The 26,422-nt window shown below is 43.0% G+C and overlaps 1 long non-coding RNA gene across 1 annotated transcript in view; it reads right to left on the minus strand.

The window, feature by feature from the left end:
• Positions 1-12,727: 12,727 nt before the first annotated feature.
• LOC138669656 (uncharacterized) overlaps positions 12,728-26,422 on the minus strand; it is an 89,254-nt gene continuing 75,559 nt past the window's right edge. Inside the window, exons 5-6 of the long non-coding RNA XR_011319216.1 lie at positions 16,428-16,621; positions 12,728-15,526 (exon numbers count right to left, since the gene is read on the minus strand). This is a non-coding gene — a long non-coding RNA (uncharacterized lncRNA). The remainder of the gene's footprint in view (positions 15,527-16,427; positions 16,622-26,422) is intronic.

Raw genomic sequence — 26,422 nt, forward strand, 5'->3', positions numbered from 1 at the left:
TTAGAATAAAGACATCCATAGATGAGATTCTGGAATCCATTCCTTTACCCAAAATGGCAATGGGATTTATGGCCGACACCTAAGCTGAATCAATCCAATTCGCCGCAAGGAGTGGGGTGCTCTCTATTACTGTATGACGAGCTATATGGCTGAAGACGTGGTGAGGGGAAAGCCACTCAAAAAACAAGCTGTGTTCCATTCCCTTTTCTGGTCTCCCAAGTATTTAGTCCAGTATTGGACGACATATTAGAGATCCTCAGATGAGAAAATATGGTTTCCAAAGGAGAAAGGAAAGAGCGAATCGTCATTTCAGAGGACCTGTTCCATCAGAAACTGCATTATACAGGTAAAGAGAGAACAGGTAGATGGAGCTACCCAAATAGACAAAGGAAGGCATACCGTTTTCAATCCGACAACGCAAGAAGACAATGATGCCAAAAAAGTGGGAGGAAGACTGTAATCCTTTCACAGGGCCTGGATAAAAGTATCCCAGACTCCATGGATACATCAATGTCAAAAGTGTACAGGATAGCGTTGATGCAGAAGTCTCAAGGAAGATTCTATCTCACGACTTCCCAGTCACCGCAGGTCTACAGAAGTCTGCTAAGAGACGTAAAAAAGTTGGTGGATTCATGAGTAGTAATACCAGTACCAGAATCGTTTCTCGGATACTACTCAAATCTGTTCTCAAAAAAGAAACCGGGGGCGATTTTTGTACAATTATAATTCACTAATTCCAGCAGTACTGAAGGGATCAGGCCAAAGTAATAGTGATACTACTATTTTGGCCCAAGAGAGGCTGATTTCTCCTTTTTCAAGGGCCAATATTCAATCCCAATGTGAGGTTCCTTCAATTATCTGCCTGTATTGTGAAACACTGAGATCCAAAGGACTTTTCAGACTGTCATATCCACTAGCCAGAGAAGTAGGAAGCCTGTGACGTTGGCAACATACACAAAAATCTGGAAGAAGTTTTGCGCACAATACCAGTAAACAATGGTGGCAATCTCAAGCTCTAACAGCAGCGCAGCAATGGGGTAAGTCTGCCCCCTCTGATCTAGTAGGACAGATGGAATAACTAATGACACAAATTAAAATATAATAAGCCAGTGCTTCCTGACCGTATAAGTCTGCCTAGTGCCTAATATTTCCCACCTTGTGTTTATTATAAAGTGCATAGACCAAAATAAAAAAATAGACCTTTTTAGGGTCAGGCAGGGTTAGCCTACATTGAGTGGGGGCGCCATTACGTTTCCCCATAGGGTGCCAACCTTCGGTGCCAGGTAGGGAAACTGAGTATTAGCTACCTGTTCCCCTAGATTCTTTCCATAAATCATTAAATATTTTGACTTAGTTTTTGAATATTTAGCACCTGTGTCTGATCCACTGACCAATATGTGTTTTTACATATTGAGCTTTTTTAGAGGAGCCTAATAAAAGCAAATTTTTAGATTTTTTTTGTTTTGGTCTATATATTTGACACCAGACCTCAGTTCAACCATTTGGTTTTCTCGTTTATTATAAAGTACAAATTAGGGCAGGTTACTTGTGCTGCTGCCATACAAAAAATCAACACTTCCAGTATGTCCTAACCATCAGCACAACAATGGGAATTTAGCAAGCAGAAGCAGCATAGGTAGAGCTCGACTAGATGGTCTCGAAATTGACTGTAAAAAATAAATCTTTACCGAGAACTAAAAAAATCAGCATATATTGGTTGATATATATTTGGAGCAGAAGCTACACAGGAAATCTGATCCATCAGGATCAGTCTTAACTCTGAAACACCACTACCTTTTTTTATTTCAGTGATGGTGTGGTGCCTTTAGTCTCAGTTTCCTGATCGGCCACAGTCTTCAGCTCTTTCTGGTGCCACTCTGGTACGGATTTGCGATCTTGTGACTACAAGTTTTGACTGACCAGCTCTCAGTGTAAGTCTACGACAGCCTCCTTCTGCTTCTCATAGATTTACATTGAGCTGTGACTTCTGAATTGCTTTAGAAAACACTGGGCGATCAAGCAAGTCAAAACCTGTAGAAGCCCGATCGCAGAGATGCTGATAACAGATGAAGATGGTGGAAGGTAAGTATACTAGGTCTTGGGAACTTAGATAAGTGGCACCACTCCAGCGGTTAAATAAAAAAAGCTAGAGTGGTGCTTTAAGACTGGTGTTTTGAATGCCAGTCTTAATGAGGGGTGGGCAGAAATAAGACGTACCAAATTAAGACTACTTAAAGCTGGCGCACCTCACTAGAAACATTGATCCAGTTGCAGACTGGAGTAAAATTTCTGGCATATGAAATGCCTCCACTTTGATGGGTAGGTATAGCCACTCCTCCCCAGTCTCCAGGTACGCCCATTTTGAAAACAACAAAAGTCACCAAGTTTTTGAGCAACTTTTCAAAGTGTATAACGTGGAAACACTTATGAATTGAGACCAAATTCTTCTGTCTATAGATCCAGAACACTTCGCAGCCACTGCAGAACAATTTTGTACACTGGTCTACTCCTGGAAAACATTTATGCAGACTTTGGATCTCCCAAACAATTTCTACAGTTTTAGACCAGAAATCAGCAATAAATCTCTGACTAGCTTTTTAAAAAGTTATCTGCACACACAGAAGCTGCGCTGAGAAGATGTGGCACTGAGTGACCAGAGTATGCAGTCCACCTTTCTTTGTGGCTGCAATATTTGTCAGATTCAAATATATCATCTAATTTGCATATTTTCCCTTTAACCTACTGTACTCAGTTATGTGCTCTATAGACACTCAAGTGTCAAGGGGACTGAGGTCCACTGTAGGTAAGTCAGTCAGGTTGGTCCCCAGTGGCTTCTCCCCACCACTGTCCTGGATTGATACGTCTCCGCTTATACACGCTTTTTTCCTTTACTTTTTTTTGTTATTGTGGAACAATTACACTTTTTTTTAAAGTTTATTTGTGCTTGCCAGTGGCAACATTCTGAGGTACATATAACTTATTACAAACTTTTATTAACTGTGCAACATCATCTCTCATTGGTTAGCACTGTTGCTTTGCAGTGCTGGGATCCCGAGTTCAAATCCCACCAAGGACATTTGTATGTTCTTCCCTTGTTTGTGTGGGATTTCCTCCGGCTACTCTGATTTCTTCCCACATTCCAGACATATTAAAAATAATTTAGATTGTGAGCCCCAATTGAGATAGAGATGAAGCATTGCAGAATATGGTCGTGCTATTTAAGCAAAGCATAGTAAATAAATAACTTTATGGTAAGGAATATAACCAAACTGTCACTGTTTTTTTTTTTTTGCATTTTAAAGTACATTTTATGCTATTCGCCGTGCAGCACAAGTAAAAGGTGTTATTTACATTTTGTGGGACCGCACGATTATGGCAATACCAAATTTTATGGGTTCATTCTCTATCAGTTTTGTACACTACTCTCTTTGGAACAAATATTTTTGGTTTCTAAGAGCCATAAAGTTTATAATGTTCCTTTGGCAGAGCTGTGTGAGGACTTGTGTGACAGGCTGTAACTTTCCTTGGTGCTACTTTGTAGATGCAACTTTTTAAATCATTTTTATTACTCTTTGGAAGGCATATTTGAACAACCCCTCCCTCTATATTTTATTGTTTCTAAACACCATTTTCAGGTCTATAAATACTCATTATTGAGCTGTTTTCCAGCCCTTAAGGCTATGTGCACACTTTGCAGATTCCACTGCGGATTTTTCCGCAGCGGAATTGCAAAATCCGCAGTGAAAACCCATCGCGGTTTTTACTGCGGATTTATCGCGGTTTTTACTGCGTTTTCTTCTGCGGATTTTCAACTGCAGTTTTCTATTGGAGCAGCTGAAAATCCGCAGAAAAGAAGTGACATGCTGCGGAATGTAATCCGCAGCGTTTCCGCGTGGATTTTTCTGCAGCATGTGCACAGCGTTTTTTGTTTCCCATAGGTTTACATTGAAATGTAAACTCATGGGAAACTGCTGCGGATCCGCAGCGGTCAAATCCGCTGCGGATCCGCAGCAAAATCCGCAAAGTGTGAATATAGCCTTAGTGAACAAACTGCCTATAGCCAAATATGTATAACATTTTTACTTATTGGTCCAGAGCACCGTTGGACTATGTTTTCGTGCTTTGCCTTGTTTCCATTTTGAAGGTCTGGCTTTTTGAACAGAATTCTTCCATAAAGACAACTTCTGGCCAAACTTTTCCAAACACTAGATGGGTATAGCACGGACCCACTGGCTGTTGTCAGTTCTTACATGATGGCACTGCTGAAAATCTTCCAATTTCTAAGAACAGCATGATATGTCTTTCATCTGTTTAACGAAGTTTCCTTGGCCAACCACTGCATCTATAGTCCTTAGTGTTGTCCATTTCTGTTGTGCCTCTTCAAAAGAGTTTAAACACAAAATATTAATATCCCAGTCTGCTCTGAAATATTTGCCTGGGAGAGAACTTGCTAATGCAGTATAACTGCCTTGTGTCTTATTACTGTGGTCAGTGTTGCCATGGTGTATGACCCGTGACATGAAACGGTCTTCCACAACCTCACTTTGTAGCCGAGTTTGGCTGCTCCTCACTCAGTTTTAAAGGGAACCTGTCACCTGAATTTGGCGGGCCTGGTTTTGGGTCATATGGGCGGGGTTTTCGGGTGTTTGATTCACCCTTTCCTTACCCGCTGGCTGCATGCTGGCTGCAATATTGGATTGAAGTTCATTCTCTGTCCTCCATAGTACACGCCTGCACAAGGCAAGATTGCTTTGCGCAGGCATGTACTATGGAGGACAGAGAATGAACTTCAATCCAATATTGCAGCCAGCATGCAGCCAGCGGGTAAGGAAAGGGTGAATCAAACACCCGAAAACCCCGCCCATATGACCCAAAACCAGTCCCGCCAAATTCAGGTGACAGAGTCCCTTTAAACATATTACAAAGCTGTTTCTATTTCAGTTAATCACTGTGTTTCAACCTAAATATGAAAATTATGATCATTACCACATTTGGCATAACTGATTACTTATACACCCGACTATAATCCTAAAAAATCCCTGTCTTTGGGTAAGTGTATAGGGAAAAATTAATGCTCTTTTCAAGACAAAGGGTGGTCACACCAATTATTGATAGGATTTAAATTTCTCTTTTAAAAATTTTGAAGTGATTGAACAGATCAATTAACTTTTGTATTTTGGAATCATTCTTAGTTTGCAGCATTTTTCCAAAACCTGACAAACTTTTCACATGTTCCCACTTGCAACTAAAGATACGGGTGACAAATCATGAAACTGTCCAAAAAATAAACATTTTTTGTTGTCCATACCAACCAATCATAGAAGCTTTCATTTTGTATTATGCTCTTGAAAGAAAATCTGTTCTGTGATTCGTTGTTTTCACCAGCAATTACAGCTGTTTTTTTTTTCAAACAATTTCCCAGATTAATCAATTTAATTTCTTCATTATATATGACAGCAGAGATATTACATGAAACAAGCAGAAGTTGCACTACACAGGATACACAAACTGCTGTATACATCACAAAGGATACATTAAAACTGCTGCATACATCATAGGACACACCAACTACAGTATATATAACATGTTATACAATGAGACTACTGTATATACATCACAAGTTACATCAAGACTGCTGTGTATACATCAAATAGGATACACTGAGTGCTGTTTCATATTGGAAATACCGAGACTGCTGTATTCACATCACATAGGATGTGATGTCCTGTACATCAAAGGACAGCAGCTCTATGTCTCTGATGTATCACTGACAACCATTAGATAGCGACAGTCAACAATAACATACAAACTAGAAAAATTAGACCCTGGCACAAAATGAAGTCTGCAGTAGGGGAACCATACAAAACCTAAAATAAAAAACAAATTGAGCAAATGCCCTGCAGTAAATAAATAGCAATAGTGCATGAAAAATAACAAAGGAAACTTAGTTAACATATTTTTTGTACATGGTAAAAGCTAATTGCCTATGACTTTTTTCTACATACTTCCAGCCCAAACGAAACAAAAAATGTACACCTATAAAAATACTAAAAAAAAAGCACTGGACGAGTTATAGTTTAAGACAACAAAATAACGAGGCAAGCAATTTTAATAAATATTTGACTTTATTGATATTAGGAGTAATTCATTACAGTAGTCATTGATCTGAAGTTTTAACACTAGCAAAAACAGTTTGTATTTAGACTTACTTCTTTGTGCAGATGACCAGCTGGCCTGCAATCACATGTTAATCCTAGAAGATTTTAGAGGAAAAAAAATTAAATTCCATTGCTATGGACTTTATTAATTAAACTGGCTAACTGTAAGACCAGGTTCAGACAGCTATACTAAAACTGGCAAGTTATATCCACAAATTGCAGACATCACTCGCTCGGTGTTATTGTCCGCATAGAGCAGGGGTAGGGAATCTTTTTTCTGCGAAGGGCCATTTGGATATTTATACCATCCTTCGGGGACCGTACAAACTCCGCCCACAAAGTACATCCTGACTCTGGCACTGCTTTCAGGACGTAATCTTTCATTGCATGCCCTTCAGTGTTCAGTAGTGAACACTGCATCTATGTGCTAACAGAGCAAGAAATTAATGAGCTGGTTGTAATCAAAATACACCTCCCGGCCCAAAAATGCGGTCCCTGAGAATCTGCTCGGGGGCCTGATAAAAGGCCATCGAGGGCCCCTGGGGCCTAAGGTACCCCACCCCTGGCATAGAGGATCAGAGCAGCAGATGCCTATTACTGACGTGTTTATAGGACCAAGTTAGTGCATGCTATTTTTTGTCTTTTACATGGGCTATAGATTGGTGTGCACAAAAACACTGGTTATTATTTGATCACTGGGCTGTCCATCAAACACACAAACGGCCCACTGACCAAAAATTTGGCTTCCCGAATCTAGCCTTAAATCATGGAGAGTGACAAGCCAGGAATGGTATGTCAGAGTGAGGAGACATACACACCAGGCCTGGCTTGTGAATCTCCACAAAGAGAAATGTTACTCCTTAGATTCCAGTCTTACGCCTCTCACCTATCCAAATAAGATCTCATACTTTGCAGTCACAAGGGGCAAAACCCTGAAACATTTTGTCTGCAAAAGGAGATGCTGGTTTAGCCTTTATCCTACATTGTGTAGCAAGGGTCGTTAAAGGGTCAATATTGACTTTTAGGATTGCTACTTCCAATAGGTGGCACTAGAGTGCAAGTCTTCTTCCTCCCTGAAGAGGCAATTTGCATATTTAATTTCCCAGAGGAGCATGTATGTCTCCTCACTCTGACATGCCAGGCCTGGCTTGTCACTCTACACATGGAGAAACGTTATCCCTTAGCTTCTAAATGTACAAATCACACGGAGTGGATCATTGGGGAATTTTAATAAGACTGGTCTTATTTACACCAGTCTTAATAAATTAGACACATCCTTATTCAGCGTGATTTTATGAAGAGGCCAATGCCTCCTAATAAACTAGGCACATCTCTAGCTGTGCGTAAAAAAACCTGATCTATAAGGCTACGTTCACACTAGCGTTCGGCTAGTGTGCGTCGCGTGTTGTGAATTCTGTGGCAGAGCTCCCTCCTGTGGTCACAAGTGGTACTTCGGCTGATTCTCTCTGTGAGCTTCTGTTGGTGGAGGGAAGTGGTACTGCGGCTTCTGAGTTTCCTCCCTCAGGTGATCTGGTGAGGTCGTTAGGTGCTTCTCTACATCAGGGGTCCCCAACTCCAGTCCTCAAGGCCCACCAACATGTCATGTTTTCAGGATTTCCTTAGTCTTGCCCAGGTAATCATTGCATCACCTGTGCAATGCAAAGGAAATCCTGAAAACATGACCTGTTGGTGGGCCTTGAGGACTGGAGTTGGGGACCCCTGCTCTACATAACTCCACCTAATGCTTTGATCCTGGCTTCTTGTCAATGTTCCAGTGTTGGACTTGCTTTTCCCTGGATCATTCCTGTGGCCTGCTGCTCTGCATAGCTAAGTTCTTCTTTGCTATTTGTTTGCTATTTTTTCTGTCCAGCTTGTCTATTTTGTTGCTGGAAGCTCTGGGACGCAAAGGGTGTACCTCCGTGCCGTTAGTTCGGTACGGAGGGTCTTTTTGTCCCCTTTGCGTGGTTTTCTTTAGGGTTTTGTGTAGACCGCAAAGTTACCTTTTCTATCCTCGATCTGTTAAGAAAGTCGGGCCTCACTTTGCTGAATCTATTTCATCTCTACGTTTGTCTTTTCATCTTAACTCACAGTCATTATATGTGGGGGGCTGCCTTTTCCTTTGGGGTATTTCTCTGAGGCAAGGTAGGCTTATTTTCTATCTTCAGGCTAGTTAGTTTCTCAGGCTGTGCCGAGTTGCCTAGGCAGAGTTAGGCGCAATCCACGGCTGCCTCTAGTGTTGTTTGGAGAGGATTAGGGATTGCGGTCTGCAGAGTTCCCACGTCTCAGAGCTCGTTCTATGATTTTGGGTTATTGTCAGATCACTGTATGTGCTCTGACCGCTATGTCCATTGTGGTACTGAATTGCCTTTCATAACAGTACAGGAAGCCAAAAGTACTAATGATTCTCAATAGAGGGAAAAAAGAAGTTCTGAGACCATTTTTTTTTCTTTGCACTGTGTTTTGCCTTTTTTTTTCCCTAGACATTTGGGTGGTTCAGTACACAGGTGTAGCGATGGACATTAGAAGTCTGTCTTCATTTGTGGATCAGCTCTCGGCAAGAGTACAAAAGATTCAAAACACTATTGATCAGAAATCTATGTTAGAACCAAGAATTCCTATTCCTGATTTGTTTTTTGGAGATAGAACTAAGTTTCTGAGTTTCAAAAATAATTGTAAATTATTTCTGGCCTTGAAACCTCACTCCTCTGGTGATCCAGTTCAACAGGTTTTGATTGTTATTTCTTTTTTGCGCGGCGACCCTCAGGACTGGGCATTTTCTCTTGCGCCAGGAGATCCTGCATTGAGTAATATCGATGCGTTTTTCCTGGCGCTCGGATTGCTGTACGATGAACCTAATTCAGTGGATCAGGCAGAGAAAAATTTGCTGGCTCTTTGTCAGGGTCAGGATGAGATAGAGGTATATTGTCAGAAATTTAGAAAGTGGTCCGTGCTCACTCAATGGAATGAATCTGCGCTGGCAGCTATGTTCAGAAAGGGTCTCTCTGAAGCCTTAAGGATGTCATGGTGGGATTTCCTATGCCTGCTGGTTTGAATGAGTCTATGTCTTTGGCCATTCAGATCGGTCGACGCTTGCGTGAGCGTAAATCTGTGCACCATTTGGCGGTATTACCTGAACCTATGCAGTGCGATAGGACTTTGACCAGAGTTGAACGGCAAGAACACAGACGTCTGAATGGGCTGTGTTTCTACTGTGGTGATTCCACTCATGCTATCTCTGATTGTCCTAAGCGCACTAAGCGGTTCGCTAGGTCTGCCACCATTGGTACGGTACAGTCAAAATTTCTTCTGTCCGTTGCCTTGATCTGTTCTTTGTCATCGTATTCTGTCATGGCATTTGTGGATTCAGGCGCTGCCCTGAATTTGATGGACTTGGAGTATGCTAAGCGTTGTGGGTTTCTCTTAGAGCCCTTACAGTGTCCTATTCCATTGAGAGGAATTGATGCCACGCCTTTGGCCAAGAATAAGCCTCAATACTGGACCCAGCTGACCATGTGCATGGCTCCTGCACATCAGGAGGTTATTCGCTTTCTGGTGTTGCATAATCTGCATGATGTGGTCGTGTTGGGGTTGCCATGGCTACAAGCCCATAATCCAGTATTAGATTGGAAATCCATGTCGGTGTCCAGCTGGGGTTGTCAGGGGTTACATGGTGATGTTCCATTTCTGTCAATTTCGTCATCCACCCCTTCTGAGGTTCCAGAGTTCTTGTCTGATTACCGGGATGTATTTGATGAGCCCAAGTCCGATGCCCTACCTCCGCATAGGGATTGTGATTGTGCTATCAATTTGATTCCTGGTAGTAAATTCCCAAAAGGTCGACTGTTTAATTTATCCGTGCCTGAGCACGCCGCTATGCGCAGTTATGTGAAGGAATCCCTGGAGAAGGGGCATATTCGCCCGTCATCGTCACCATTAGGAGCAGGGTTCTTTTTTGTAGCCAAGAAGGATGGTTCGCTGAGACCTTGTATAGATTACCGCCTTCTAAATAAGATCACGGTTAAATTTCAGTACCCCTTGCCATTGTTATCTGATTTGTTTGCTCGGATTAAGGGGGCTAGTTGGTTCACCAAGATAGATCTTCATGGTGCGTATAATCTGGTGCGAATCAGGCGAGGAGATGAATGGAAAACTGCATTTAATACGCCCGAGGGTCATTTTGAGTATCTTGTGATGCCATTCGGACTTGCCAATGCTCCATCAGTGTTTCAGTCCTTTATGCATGACATCTTCCGAGAGTACCTGGATAAATTCCTGATTGTGTACTTGGATGACATTTTGATCTTCTCGGATGATTGGGAGTCTCATGTGAAGCAGGTCAGAACAGTTTTTCAGGTCCTGCGTGCTAATTCTTTGTTTGTGAAGGGATCAAAGTGTCTCTTTGGTGTGCAGAAGGTTTCATTTTTGGGGTTCATCTTTTCCCCTTCTACTATTGAGATGGATCCTGTTAAGGTCCAAGCCATCCATGATTGGACTCAGCCGACATCTCTGAAAAGTCTGCAAAAGTTCCTGGGCTTTGCTAATTTTTATCGTCGCTTCATCTGCAATTTTTCTAGTATTGCCAAACCATTGACCGATTTGACCAAGAAGGGTGCTGATTTGGTCAATTGGTCTTCTGCTGCTGTGGAAGCTTTTCAGGAGTTGAAGCGTCATTTTTCTTCTGCCCCTGTGTTGTGTCAACCAGATGTTTCTCTTCCGTTCCAGGTCGAGGTTGATGCTTCTGAGATTGGAGCAGGGGCTGTTTTGTCGCAGAGAGGTTCTGATTGCTCAGTGATGAAACCATGCGCTTTTTTTTCCAGGAAGTTTTCGCCTGCTGAGCGAAATTATGATGTGGGCAACCGAGAGTTGCTGGCCATGAAGTGGGCATTCGAGGAGTGGCGTCATTGGCTTGAAGGAGCTAAGCATCGCGTGGTGGTATTGACTGATCATAAGAACTTGACTTATCTTGAGTCTGCTAAGCGGTTGAATCCTAGACAGGCTCGTTGGTCGCTGTTTTTTGCCCGTTTTGACTTTGTGATTTCGTACCTTCCGGGCTCTAAAAATGTGAAGGCGGATGCTCTGTCTAGGAGTTTTGTGCCCGACTCTCCAGGTTTGTCTGAGCCGGCGGGTATCCTCAAGGAAGGAGTAATTGTGTCTGCCATCTCCCCTGATTTGCGGCGGGTGCTGCAAAAATTTCAGGCTAATAAACCTGATCATTGTCCAGCGGAGAGACTGTTTGTCCCTGATAGGTGGACCAATAAAGTTATCTCTGAGGTTCATTGTTCGGTGTTGGCTGGTCATCCTGGAATCTCTGGTACCAGAGAGTTAGTGGCTAGATCCTTTTGGTGGCCGTCTCTGTCGCGGGATGTGCGTGCTTTTGTGCAGTCCTGTGGGATTTGTGCTCGGGCTAAGCCCTGCTGTTCTCGTGCCAGTGGGTTGCTTTTGCCCTTGCCGGTCCCGAAGAGGCCTTGGACACATATCTCTATGGATTTTATTTCTGATCTTCCCGTTTCTCAAAAGATGTCAGTCATTTGGGTGGTCTGTGATCGCTTTTCTAAGATGGTCCATCTGGTACCCTTGTCTAAATTGCCTTCCTCCTCTGATTTGGTGCCATTGTTATTCCAGCATGTGGTTCGTTTACATGGCATTCCAGAGAATATCGTTTCTGACAGAGGTTCCCAGTTTGTTTCAAGGTTTTGGCGAGCCTTTTGTGGTAGGATGGGCATTGACTTGTCTTTTTCCTCGGCTTTCCATCCTCAGACTAATGGCCAGACCGAACGAACCAATCAGACCTTGGAAACATATCTGAGATGCTTTGTTTCTGCCGATCAGGATGACTGGGTGTCCTTTTTGCCTTTGGCTGAGTTCGCCCTTAATAATCGGGCCAGCTCGGCTACCTTGGTTTCGCCATTTTTCTGCAATTCTGGGTTCCATCCTCGTTTCTCTTCAGGACAGGTTGAGTCTTCGGACTGTCCTGGTGTGGATACTGTGGTGGACAGGTTGCAGCAGATTTGGACTCATGTAGTGGACAATTTGACCTTGTCCCAGGAGAAGGCTCAACGTTTCGCTAATCGCAGATGCCGTGTGGGTTCCCGACTTCGTTTTGGGGATCTGGTTTGGTTATCTTCTCGTCATGTTCCTATGAAGGTTTCCTCTCCTAAGTTTAAACCTCGTTTCATTGGTCCGTATAGGATTTCTGAGGTTCTTAATCCTGTGTCTTTTCGTCTGACCCTTCCAGATTCTTTTTCCATACATAACGTATAACATAGGTCATTGTTGCGGAGATACGTGGCACCTATGGTTCCATCTGTTGATCCTCCTGCCCCGGTTTTGGTGGAGGGGGAATTGGAGTATATTGTGGAGAAGATTTTGGATTCTCGTGTTTCTAGACGGAAACTCCAGTATCTGGTTAAATGGAAGGGTTATGCTCAGGAAGATAATTCCTGGGTTTTTGCCTCTGATGTCCATGCTCCCGATCTTGTTCGTGCCTTTCATGTGGCTCATCCTGGTCGGCCTGGGGGCTCTGGTGAGGGTTCGGTGACCCCTCCTCAAGGGGGGGGTACTGTTGTGAATTCTGTGGCAGAGCTCCCTCCTGTGGTCACAAGTGGTACTTCGGCTGATTCTCTCTGTGAGCTTCTGTTGGTGGAGGGAAGTGGTACTGCGGCTTCTGAGTTTCCTCCCTCAGGTGATCTGGTGAGGTCGTTAGGTGCTTCTCTACTTAACTCCACCTAATGCTTTGATCCTGGCTTCTTGTCAATGTTCCAGTGTTGGACTTGCTTTTCCCTGGATCATTCCTGTGGCCTGCTGCTCTGCATAGCTAAGTTCTTCTTTGCTATTTGTTTGCTATTTTTTCTGTCCAGCTTGTCTATTTTGTTGCTGGAAGCTCTGGGACGCAAAGGGTGTACCTCCGTGCCGTTAGTTCGGTACGGAGGGTCTTTTTGTCCCCTTTGCGTGGTTTTCTTTAGGGTTTTGTGTAGACCGCAAAGTTACCTTTTCTATCCTCGATCTGTTAAGAAAGTCGGGCCTCACTTTGCTGAATCTATTTCATCTCTACGTTTGTCTTTTCATCTTAACTCACAGTCATTATATGTGGGGGGCTGCCTTTTCCTTTGGGGTATTTCTCTGAGGCAAGGTAGGCTTATTTTCTATCTTCAGGCTAGTTAGTTTCTCAGGCTGTGCCGAGTTGCCTAGGCAGAGTTAGACGCAATCCACGGCTGCCTCTAGTGTTGTTTGGAGAGGATTAGGGATTGCGGTCTGCAGAGTTCCCACGTCTCAGAGCTCGTTCTATGATTTTGGGTTATTGTCAGATCACTGTATGTGCTCTGACCGCTATGTCCATTGTGGTACTGAATTGCCTTTCATAACAGTCGCGCTAGCGTCGGGCGACGCAGCGGCGACGCACGCGTCATGCGCCCCTATGTTTAACATGGGGGACGCATGCGTTTTTGCTTGTTGCGTTTTCCGACACGTGCGTCTTTTTTGACGCTAGCGTCGGACCAAGAAAACGCAACAAGTTGCATTTTTCTTGCGTCCGATTTTCATCAAAAAACGACTCACGCGTCGAAAAACGCAGCGTTTTTGCGTGCGTTTGCACGCGTTTTTCGGTGCGTTGTGCGTCGCCGACACAGCGGCGCACAACGCTAGTGTGAACGTAGCCTAACAGTCATGGACTGGCACAGATTTGCATTATAATATACACCACTCTTGTGGCATAAATTGTTGTAAATTTGGCTTTGCCCCTTCTGCTAAAGATCAACCAACTTTCAGAAAAGCGATGTTAACAGTGGAAAAAAGTTGCATATATGGTCAGTGTTTATAATTTGCAATTTTTATGCCAGGAAACAGGTATGAGGTCAATGATCAATCCCCCATGAATCAGTCTGCAAGAAGATATCCCTCAATCAACGGGAATCAAATGGGTGAAACTTTGTTAGGAATAGAAGCTGAAAACTTGCTCTCCACCCCAACCTCAAAGTGTCACTTTCATGCACTCCCAATGTCACCACAGGATTAATTTTGCCAAAAGTACGGAGGTGAAACAAATATTTATTTTACTACCTGCCATTAGTCTGAATTTCTTAAGCCTAAGCCTATGTTCAGATCTGCATCGTGGCGTACGTTTGCAGAATCTATCATATGTAGACTTCTAGTGGGTCTCTCAATGTTCCTCAAGGTTTCCAGCATTTTTAAAGGCAGAATGCAGCCTGATTCTTGTCGATGGAGCTGAGTAAACAGACGCAAATCTGTGGCGATTGTGTGTTTGCATTATTTATGGTTTTAACAGCAATTTAATTATTGGAGAGAACTCTAATCTTTACTGTAGAGATGTACAATCTGCCTGCCCGTAAGATTAGACAAATGGTCGCTGCATTGCGGCCCGCAAAAAAAAAAAAAAAAACTGCATTAAACCTTTACTGTGTGAACAAGAACATGTGTAAAAATAACACGCCGACACAATTCTATACCTTGTATTTGGCAAAAGGGCAAATATTCCACATAAATATATTCCAAAAAGGTTTAAATATCAAGCCATTTTCCTTACCATCAACTCACAGGCAACTTACCATGCACTTGAGATATATTTCAGCATTAAGCATAACCCGATTACATTTTCAATGCCCGTGTGTTCTTTGCAGTGTTATACAATTTACATCGGTTTGTGTATGCTACAACTAAAGACTTTTAATTTGGCGGAGGTGGAATGATTTTTTGATAATTGATAATAGAGTAAAATGCATCAAATCTTTAGAATCTGTACATCTCATTGTAAGGTAAAATTATCTAAAGACTAGACTCACCTCTGCTTGTTATGAGTAGGCTTAGATTTGTAATATAAATAATAGTCTATCAGATCCATGGTGGTCCCACCTCTTACCGGCTAACCACAATCACAGGTATATTGAGATGCGGCAGATTTTGCTGGTGACAGTCCCAGGGATTATTATTATTATTATTATTTATTGTTATCGCGCCATTTATTCCATGGCGCTTTACATGTGAGGAGGGGTATACATAATAAAAACAAGTACAATAATCTTAAACAATACAAGTCACAACTGGTACAGGAGGAGTGAGGGATAGTCTTGGTTATGTAGAGATACCAGTTGCTTTTGCATTTCCTTCTGTTTTGAAAATGACAGATCAGTTTGGCAGACTGAACTGCATGGTGGGCTGGGGGGAAAACAGCTTTATAATAAGGAGTGTCCGTGTATGGTGGGCTTCAAACCGGCATCTGTGGTTCTCCAGCCGCCTGCTCACAATTTGGAATGAATTCTACAACTTGAGATTCTGATGGTTATTTTCACTCCTACCTTTTTCATGACTGGACAAGGCATCATGGGACATGCATTTACCAGTGCAGACAGTGATTTCTACAGTCAAAATGGTAGACAAAAGCTGGATTATTATATTCAAAAAATCAAATTTGAGGTGGCATGAGGAATAAAAGAACAACATTGATATGGACACGTTCAACGAGCGGTGGAAACAATTTCATGTGTCTGCTCAAGATGCTCTTTAAAACGGACGTTTCAACCAATTTCACAATACAAAGTGCACACACTGTATAATACATGCTAGACCTAACTAGGTAGCGATATGTACTTTGGAAATTCATATCAGAATGGCAGCATAATGATTTTTGAAAATGTTACTCCTCCCTGCTGCTGAGATCTCACACTGATCAGTACAAGCAGCAAGCAGTACGGGCAGCACAGTGGCGCAGTGGATAGCACAGCAGCCTTGCAGCGCTGGAGTCCTGGGTTCAAGCCCCACTAAGGACAACATCTGCAAAGAGTTTGTATGTTCTCTCCGTGTTTGCGTGGGTTTCCTCCGGGTACTCCAGTTTCCTCCCACATTCCAAAGACATACTGATAGGGAATTTAGATTGTGAGCTCCATCGGGGACAGTGATGATAATGCGTGTAAAGCGCTGTGGAATAGGTTAGCGCTATATAAAAATAAAGATTATTATTACTAAAAAATGTTGAGACTGAATACCCTTGGACTCATGAGCTCTCACTCTTCAGCTGGATGCATAAAATGCTCAGTTTAATTTCAGGATGGTACAGACATTCTGACATGGGTTTTAAGTTGAAGTACACGGTAAGTACATAGCAGGTCTAAGGTCTGCTTAATAAGGTTTGCAGGTTGTAATGTGAAATCCGGACAGATCCGCTTTAACACTAGCATCAGATATGTCGGTTAACTCCTTGAATTTTGTTTTACTAAAAGCAAGAACAGATTCTAACAGATAATACAAAATGAACCTCACCTGACTGACAATAACGGCAATGCAAAAGGATATTCCACCGATCGCAGTGACAGGAGAGGTGCCTGTGCGTAGGCGGCGTTCTCTGCCATGGAGTTTCACATCCAACGGAGCACAGATTTTGCTTCTGCGACTGAAAATCATTTTCATTCATCCAAATGGGGTTGCTCCAGATGAACGAGGCAGTCGCTGATTTTCTGCAAGAAAATCTGCACCGCTTTAATTAATCCAGAAGGGTAACCTGTCATGTCCACGCTCCAATTAGTCAGTTTTTTCCTAAGAACATTTGACTATACAGTGGCATGTAAAAGTTTGGACACCCCTGATCAAAATTATTGATATTGTGAACAGTTAAGCAAGTTGAAGATGAAATGATCGGTAAAAGGCCTAACGTTAAAGATGGCACATTTCCTTTGTATTTTAGGCAAAAAAATATATATATTTATATATTTTTTTCATCTTGTAGCCTCCTTCTGCTTTGTGGGCCTCCACCATTTCCATTTTCAGAGAGCTAGGCAGCTACTTAGAAGAACCCATGTGCTACTTGGCACATGGTTAGAGGAGGCTGGGTTTTTATAAAGCTGGGAAATTTGTATCCTCTTGCCTATTGTAATGATGATAGTGAACAAGCCATAACACTAACAGGATAAGTAAGATCTAAAACCTTGGTCAAAATTATCTGAGCACACAAATCTCCCAGGGTGCCAAAACTTTTGCATCAACCAATTTTCCTTTTTTTGTAATTTTTAAAATGGAAAAAAAGATAATATATTTTTTGACATAAAATACAATGGAAATGTGTCATCTACAACTTTTGTTCCTTGTAAAGACCAATTAATTTTCAACTTGCTTAACTGTTCACAAAAACAGTAATTTTGACCAGGGGGCAAAAAACTTTTACATGCCATTGTACCTGGCACGGCTTCTCATTGATCTCTATGCATCACGCATGCTTACAATGCACATGCAGAAGAAACAAGAAGCACGCTGCTGTCGTGTCCATGACTGTCACACTGCTCTGTGCTTGGATCGGACTGTTCTCAAACTGATCAGAGCAGCGTATAACTGTCACTGACACTGAAGTGCTGCAGAGAAGCGGGAACACTGATAAAGTACTACTCTGATGGTAATGGGCAGTGTAGAGGCAAGGAAAACTCTTCTCATGAAATAATGCAATGTCACCGGACAGACCCTGACTGGGGAAAAAACACTTGCATGGCCCTGTGGGCCAGCATTGGTCTGAGTGCAAGCTACTGTTTGTTTGGATCGCACTCGGACTGCAAATACTCTTGCTTGCACCTGCCCTTCTATATTAGAATTTTAAAAAAATTGTATATGTTGCAGTAAATTCCAGAATGCCTGTAAATAATGGCCTGGAAAAGAATCCCCCCCTTTCATTTTACCATTTTTTACTACCTCAATCTGAAATTTCACTTTTTTTAGGGTTTGCATCAGTTCATGTAAAAAAAGGTTCCCTAAAAAATCCTCTCAGGAAAAATGCCCACAGGAAAATTGCCCACGCGGAAAGTTGCCCACATGGAAAATTCCCCACATGGAAAATTGCTCACACGGAAAATTGCACAATTGCAACATCACAAAGTTTCAGATCTATGATATTTGAGGTGCAAGGTGAGGATGTTCACATGGTGTGTGATCAACTTGTGATTTACAGCTGACCTAGTGCAAAACTGCAAATATGATGAAGATCTGTGGTTTGTAGCAGTCTGTCATCAGCAATAGATAGATCTAGTCTGCTCTCATCTCTCACTGATTCTGCCTTACTCCCAACCGCCCAAACCAGCAGCACATGCAGAACCAGCAGCAGTGTGATCCAGAGGAGCCATCACTGCTATCAGTACTCACAAAAGTATCACTGTGTTATCTGTGGAGTTACAGGAGACTGCAGGTCACATCTAATACATCATCTCAGTGGGTGCCCACCAAAAGCAGTGTGCTGCTGGGAGAGATAGATGGTCCAGGAAGCCCAGAAGGCACCGCAGAAAGATTAAATTCTGTCAGAGGAGCCTGCAGAACCATAGCAGCGTCACTCTCCCATTGATTTCAGTGGCAGTGAATCTGGCACCTGCACTTCATTCCCTGTCCACTTATGACTACGTGTAAGGGTGTGTTTCCATGGTCAGGAAACGCAGCGTGTTTGATGCTGCATAGAGCCGCAGCGCCAAACACGCAGCGTCCAGATGTTACAGCATAGCGGAGGGGATTTCCTGAAATCCCGTCTCCACTATGGGTTAAAAGACGCAGGCAGCAGACCCGCGTAAACGGACATGCGGCGCATCTTTCCAGAACACAGCATGTCTGTTTAACCCCTTTCTGCCATTAGACGTACTATTGCGTCCATGTGGGGTGGGCTTTACTTCCCAAGGACGCAATAGTACGTCATATGCGATCGGCAGCGCTCACGGGGGGAGCGCCGCCGATCGCGGCCGGGTGTCAGCTGTTTATCGCAGCTGACATCCGGCACTATGTGCCAGGAGCGGTCACGGACCGCCCCCGGCACATTAACCCCCAGCACACCGCGATCAAAGATGATCGCGATGTGCCGGCGGTACAGGGAAGCACCGCGCAGGGAGGGGGCTCCCTGCGGGCTTCCCTGAGCCCCCCGCAGCAACGCGATGTGATCGCGTTGCTGCGAGGGTCTCACCTCCCTCCCTGCTCCCTCCAGCCCCGGATCCAAGATGGCCGCGGATCCGGGTCCTGCAGGGAGGGAGGTGGCTTCACAGAGCCTGCTCAGAGCAGGCACTGTGAAGCCTGCAGCGCTGCATGTCAGATCAGTGATCTGACAGAGTGCTGTGCAAACTGTCAGATCACTGATCTGTGATGTCCCCCCCTGGGACAAAGTAAAAAAAAAAAAATTTCAAATGTGTAAAAAAAAATTAAAAAAAATATTCCAAAATAATGAAAAAATAAATAAAAATATTATTCCCATAAATACATTTCTTTATCTAAATAATAAAAAAAAAACAATAAAAGTACACATATTTAGTATCGCCGCGTCCGTAACGGCCCGACCTATAAAACTGGCCCACTAGTTAACCCCTTCAGTAAACACCGTAAGAAAAAAAATAAAAAAAAACGAGGCAAAAAACAACGCTTTATTATCATACCGCCGAACAAAAAGTGGAATAACACGCGATCAAAAAGACAGATATAACTAACCATGGTACCGCTGAAAACGTCATCTTGTCCCGCAAAAAACGAGCCGCCATACAGCATCATCAGCAAAAAAATAAAAAAGTTATAGTCCTGAGAATAAAGCGATGCAAAAATAATTATTTTTTCTATAAAATAGTTTTTATCGTATAAAAGCGCCAAAACATAAAAAAATGATATAAATGAGGTGTCGCTGTAATCGTACTGACCCGAAGAATAAAACTGCTTCATCAATTTTACCAAACGCGGAACGGTATAAACGCCTCCCCCAAAAGAAATTCATGAATAGCTGGTTTTTGGTCATTCTGCCTCACAAAAATCGGAATAAAAAGCGATCAAAAAATGTCACGTGCCCGAAAATGTTACCAATAAAAACATCAACTCGTCCCGCAAAAAACAAGACCTCACATGACTCTGTGGACCAGAATATAGAAAAATTATAGCTCTCAAAATGTGGTAACGCAAAAAATATTTTTTGCAATAAAAAGCGTCTTTCAGTGTGTGACGGCTGCCAATCATAAAAATCCGCTAAAAAACCCGCTATAAAAGTAAATCAAACCCCCCTTCATCACCCCCTTAGTTAGGGAAAAATTAAAAAAATGTATTTATTTCCATTTTCCCATTAGGGCTAGGGTTAGAGTTAGGGTTAGGGCTAGGGTTAGGGCTAGGGTTAGGGTTAGGGCTAGGGTTAGGGCTAGGGTTAGGATTAGGGTTAGGGCTAGGGTTAGGGCTAAAGTTACAGTTAGGGTTTAGATTACATTTACGGTTGGGAATAGGGTTGGGATTAGGGTTAGGGGTGTGTCAGGGTTAGAGGTGTGGTTAGGGTTACTGTTGGGATTAGGGTTAGGGATGTGTTTGGATTAGGGTTTCAGTTATAATTGGGGGGTTTCCACTGTTTAGGTACATTAGGGGTTCTGCAAACGCAATGTGACGTCTGCAGACCATTCCATCTAAGTCTGCATTCCAAATGGCGCTCCTTCCCTTCCGAGCTCTGCCATGCGCTCAAACGTTGGTTTCCCCCAACATACGGGGTATCAGCGTACTCAGGACAAATTGGACAACAACTTTTGGGGTCCAATTTCTCCTCTTACCCTCGGGAAAATACAAAACTGGGGGCTAAAAAATAATTTTGGGGGGAAAGATTTTTTTTTTAAATTTTCACGGCTCTGCGTTACAAACTGTAGTGAAACACTTGGGGGTTCAAAGCTATCACAACACATCTAGATGAGTTCCTTAGGGGGTCTAGTTTCCAAAATGGTGTCACTTGTGGGAGGTTTCTACTGTTTAGGTACATTAGGGGCTCTGCAAATGCAATGTGACACCTGCAGACCATTCCATCTAAGTCCTCATTCCAAATGGAGCTCCTTCCCTTCCGAGCCCTCCCATGCGCCCAAACAGTGGTTCCCCCCCACATATGGGGTATCAGCGCACTCAGGACAAATTGGACAACAAATTTTGGGGTCCAATTTCTCCTGTTACCCTCAGGAAAATACAAAACTGGGGGCTAAAAAAATAATTTTTGTGGGAAAAAAATTTTGTTTTATTTTTACGGCTCTGCATTATAAACTTCTGTGAAGCACTTGGTGGGTCAAAGTGCTCACCACACCTCTAGATAAGTTCCTTAGGGGGTCTACTTTCCAAAATGGTGTCACTTGTGGGGGGTTTCAATGTTTAGGCACATCAGTGGCTCTTCAAACGCAACATGACGTCCCATCTCAATTCCTGTCAATTTTGCATTGAAAAGTCAAACGGCGCTCCTTCCCTTCCGAGCTCTCCCATCCGCCCAAACAGTGGTTTACCCCCACATATGGGCTATCAGCGTACTCAGGACAAATTGTACAACAACTTTTGGGGTCCAATTTCTTCTCTTACCCTTGGGAAAATAAAAAATTGGGGGCGAAAAGATAATTTTTGTGAAAAAATATGATTTTTTATTTTTACGGTTCTACATTATAAACTTCTGTGAAGCACTTGTTGGGTCAAAGTGCTCACCACACCTCTAGATAAGTTCCTTAGGGGGTCTACTTTCCAAAATGGTGTCACTTGTGGGGGGTTTCAATGTTTAGCCACATCAGGGGCTCTCCAAACGAAACATGGCGTCCCATCTCAATTCCAGTCAATTTTGCATTGAAAAGTCAAATGGCACTCCTTCGCTTCCGAGCTCTGCCATGCGCCCAAACAGTGGTTTACCCCCACATGTGGGGTATTGGCATACTCAGGACAAATTGTACAACAATGTTTGGGGTCCATTTTCTCCTGTTACCCTTGGTAAAATAAAACAAATTGGAGCTGAATTAAATTTTTTGTGAAAAAAAGTTAAATGTTCATTTTTATTTAAACATTCAAAAAATTCCTGTGAAGCACCAGAAGGGTTAATAAACTTCTTGAATATGGTTTTGAGCACCTTGAGGGGTGTAGTTTTTAGAATGGTGTCACACTTGGGTATTTTCTATCATATAGACCCCTCAAAATGACTTCAAATGAGATGTGGTCCCTAAAATAAAATGGTGTTGTAGAAATGAGAAATTGCTGGTCAACTTTTAACCCTTATAACTCCCTAACAAAAAAAAATTTTGGTTCCAAAATTGTGCTGATGTAAAGTAGACATGTGGGAAATGTTACTTATTAAGTATTTTGTGTGACATATCTCTGTGATTTAATTGCATAAAAATTCAAAGTTGGAAAATTGCGAAATTTTCATAATTTTCGCCAAATTTCCGTTTTTTTCACAAATAAACGCAGGTACTATCAAATCATTTTTACCATTGTCATGAAGTACAATATGTCACGAGAAAACAATGTCAGAATCACCAGGATCCATTGAAGCGTTCCAGAGTTATAACCTCATAAAGGGACAGTGGTCAGAATTGTAAAAATTGGCCCGGTCATTAACGTGCAAACCACCCTTGGGGGTAAAGGGGTTAAGGCCCACACACACCACAATGAGAGTGGATTTATTGTTAGCACATGACAACTCCTAAGAACAGAATCCGTACTCTGGGACTAGGGATGAGTGAACCGAACCGGGAGAAGTAAACTGGGCCCTTTGCTGAAATCCATTCTGCATATTCTTTGCTGCCTGTGGTTGTGCTGTATTGTATTTCAATAGAGCCCATGGAAGTAAAGGACTGTCACCTGGCGGCTAATTATTTGCAGCTGTGCAATGATTGTTTAATAAACCGGAGTTATTGTTATTAGACCTCCTTAATAAACTGTTCTTAATAAACTTGTGGGTAGTTTTCTGTGTGGGCAATTTTCGCCAACATGCTTCTACGCTGTAGAGCATCTCACCTATAACTATTAGGCTATGTGCACACCTTGCGTCGGGTCCCTGCGGGTTCTCCCGCAGCGGATTTGATAAATCTGCAGGGCAAAACAACTGCGGTTCTCCCTGCAGATTTATCGCGGTTTGTTCCGCGTTTTCCGCTGCGGGTTTCCGCCTATACTATTGATGCTGCATATGCAGCAATATGCAGCATCAATAGTAATGTTAAAAATAATAAAAATTGGTTATACTCACCCTCTGATGTCCGGATCTCCTGGGCGCTGCACCCGGCGTTCCGGTTCCAAAGATGCTGTGGGAGAAGGACCCTTCGTGACGTCACGGTCATGTGACCGCGACGTCACCGCAGGTCCTGGTCGCACAGCAACTCTGACCGGACGGCCGCGTGCAGCGCCCAGGAGCTCCGGACATCAGAGGGTGAGTATAACCAGATTTTTTATTTTTTAACCCCAAATATGGTTCCCAGGGCCTGGAGGAGAGTCTCCTCTCCTCCACCCCGGGTACCACCCGCACATTATCCGCTTACTTCCCGCAACGTGGGCACAGCCCCATGCGGGAAGTAAGCGGTTCAATGTATTCCTATGGGTGCAGAATCGCAGCGATTCTGCACAAAGAAGTGACATGCTGCGGGTTGTAAACCGCTGCGTTCCCGCGCGATTTTTCCCGCAGCATGTGCACAGCGGTTTGCGGTTTCCATAGGGTTTACATGTTACTGTAAACGCTATGGAAACTGCTGCGGACCCGCAGCATCAAAATCGCGGCGGTTCCGCGGTAAAAACCACTAAGTGTGAATATAGCCTTATTCTCCGGGCCTGCAGAGCATCTCTTTGTATACCTGCATACTATCCCCCTGTCCTGCAGAGCATTTAACCTATAATTCTATACCATTCTCTGTCCTGCAGAGCATCTCACCTATAATTATATATTCTGCCCTGCAGAGCATCTCACGTATACATGCATACAATCCCCCTGTCCTGCAGAGCATCTCACCTATAATTATATATTATTCTTCTGCCCTGCAGAGCATCTCACGTCTACATGCATACAATCCCCCTGTCCTGCAGAGCATTTAACCTATAATTCTATATTATTCTGTCCTGCAGAGCATATCACACATACATGCATACTATCCCCCTGTCCTGCAGAGCATTTAACCTATAATTCTATACTATTCTCTGTCCTGCAGAGCATCTCACTTATAATTACATATTATTCTTCTGCCCTGCAGAGCATCTCACCTATAATTATACATTATTCTACTGCCCTGCAGAGCATCTCACTTATAATTATATATTATTCTGCCCCGCAGAGCATCTCACGCATACATGCATACTATCCCCCTGTCCTGCAGAGCATTTAACCTATAATTCTATACTATTCTGTCTGCAGAGCATCTCACCTATAATTCTATACTATTCTGTCCTGCAGAGCATCTCACCTATAATTATATATTATTCTGCCCCGCAGAGCATCTCACGCATACATGCATACTATCCCCGTCCTGCAGAGCATTTAACCTATAATTCTATACTATTCTCTGTCTGAAGAGCATCTCACCTATAATTCTATACTATTCTGTCCTGCAGAGCATCTCACCTATAATTGTATATTATTCTTCTGCCCTGCAGAGCATCTCACCTATAATTATATACTATTCTTCTGCCCTGCAGAGTATCTCACGTATACATGCATATACTATGCCCTGTCCTGCAGAGCATTTAACCTATAATTCATAATTCTGTGGGAAACTTTCTGTGGGCATTTTTCACATATCATGAGAACATCCTCACCTTGAACCTCAAATATCATAGATCTGAAACTTTGTGATGCTGCAATTGGCAATTTTCTGTTTGTGCAATTTTCCGTGTGGGCAATTTTCTGGTCATCGTAAAAAACATGCCTACAACTTTGAACATTTGGTTTTCTTTTTATTGTGAAGCAACAATAGGACAAATTAACTGAAAACTTCAGTGTGCATAAGTATTCATCCCCCTAAAGTATTTTGTAGAGCCTCCTTTTGTGGCAATTGCAGCTGCAAATCGCTTTGAATAAGTCTCCATGAACTTTCCACATCTTGCAACTGGGATTTTTGCTCATTTCTCAAGGCAAAGAAATGCTCCAGCTCCTTTAGCCCCTTAAAGGGAAGGTGCCATCAAAAAAAAATTTTTTTCAGAAATTGTAAAAATGTAAAGAATTAATGATTACATTTTCTTAAAAAATATTATCATTTGTTTATAATTTAGTAAAATATGAAAAATAATTTGAAAAGTGTTGGAATTTCCACTTTTCAACACTAGGGGGAGCAGCTGCTGAAATTTCAGAAAAACCTAGTGTACAAATAGCTCACATTACTGCACTGCAGTAATTATGGGCGGAGTCTGCTGACGTGTGTGATGTCTCCTCTCCTCCCCTTCTGGGTGTTTGCTAAGGGATTAGAGAGGATGAGATTCAGGAACCAAATGAGCAGCCATTTTGTTGGTGACTGCAGAGTATGGCTGCCGTCACACTATCAGTATTTGGTCAGTACTTTACCTCAGTATTTGTAAGCCAAAACCAGGAGTGGAACAATTAGAGGAAAAGTAGAATAGAAACATATGCACCCCGTCTGCAATTATCACCCACTCCTGGTTTTAGCTACAAATACTGAGGTAAAATACTGACCAAATACTGATAGTGGACGGCAGCCTTAGGCTACTTTCACACTAGCGTTGTTGGCTGTACGTTGCAATGCGTCGTTCAGGAGAAAAAACACATCCTGCAAAGTTGTCTGCAGGATGCGTTTTTTCCCCATAGACTAACATTACCGACGTATTGCCACACGTTGCAACTGTCGTGCGACGGTTGAGTCATGTTTTGGTGGACCGCCACGACAAAAAAGTTACATGTAACGTTTGTTTGTGTGTCGAGTCTGCCATTTTCGACCGCGCATGCACGGCAGAAACTCCACCCCATCCTCCCCAGACCTTACAATGGGGCAGCAGAAGAGTCGTAAGACTGCTTCTGCTGCCCACGTCGGACATTTCTTTCACAGCATACGTCAGTACGTCGGCCCGACACACTGCGACAGGCCCGTACCGACGCTAGTCTGAAAGCAGCCTTATACTGACAAGTAGACGGTCACCGAGGATGGCAGGCAGCAAGGATTCTGGGAGATATGTGGTGGAGGGAGCAGGGTGACAGCAGCACAGAGTATTTCAGGAGAGCAGTGTGCAGGTCTATGGGGGGGCCCCCTGTTTGGTGCGCGGAGCAGCCAGGGATTGTACATAGAGCGCTGTCTTTTATACACATGGATGGACCGTCTGCTCCACAGAAATCCAGGAAACATTTCTGCGGATTGATGGCCTGTTCTGATCCAGACTTTGCATACAGACACCATTCCCCTCCTCAGATCCTGTCTTATCCATCCTGTCCTGGCAATATGTGAAAGCGAGGCGACAGGCGCAGTCTGGGGTGACGCTGGGAAGGAAATGTAGCCATATAGTAACAATAAAAATGAGACCCCTCTCTTCAGCTGCCTCACCAGCCTTCCCCTGACTGCACCTAA

The sequence above is a fragment of the Ranitomeya imitator genome, chromosome 3 (genome assembly GCF_032444005.1).
Source record: "Ranitomeya imitator isolate aRanImi1 chromosome 3, aRanImi1.pri, whole genome shotgun sequence".
Lineage (NCBI taxonomy): Eukaryota > Metazoa > Chordata > Amphibia > Anura > Dendrobatidae > Ranitomeya > Ranitomeya imitator.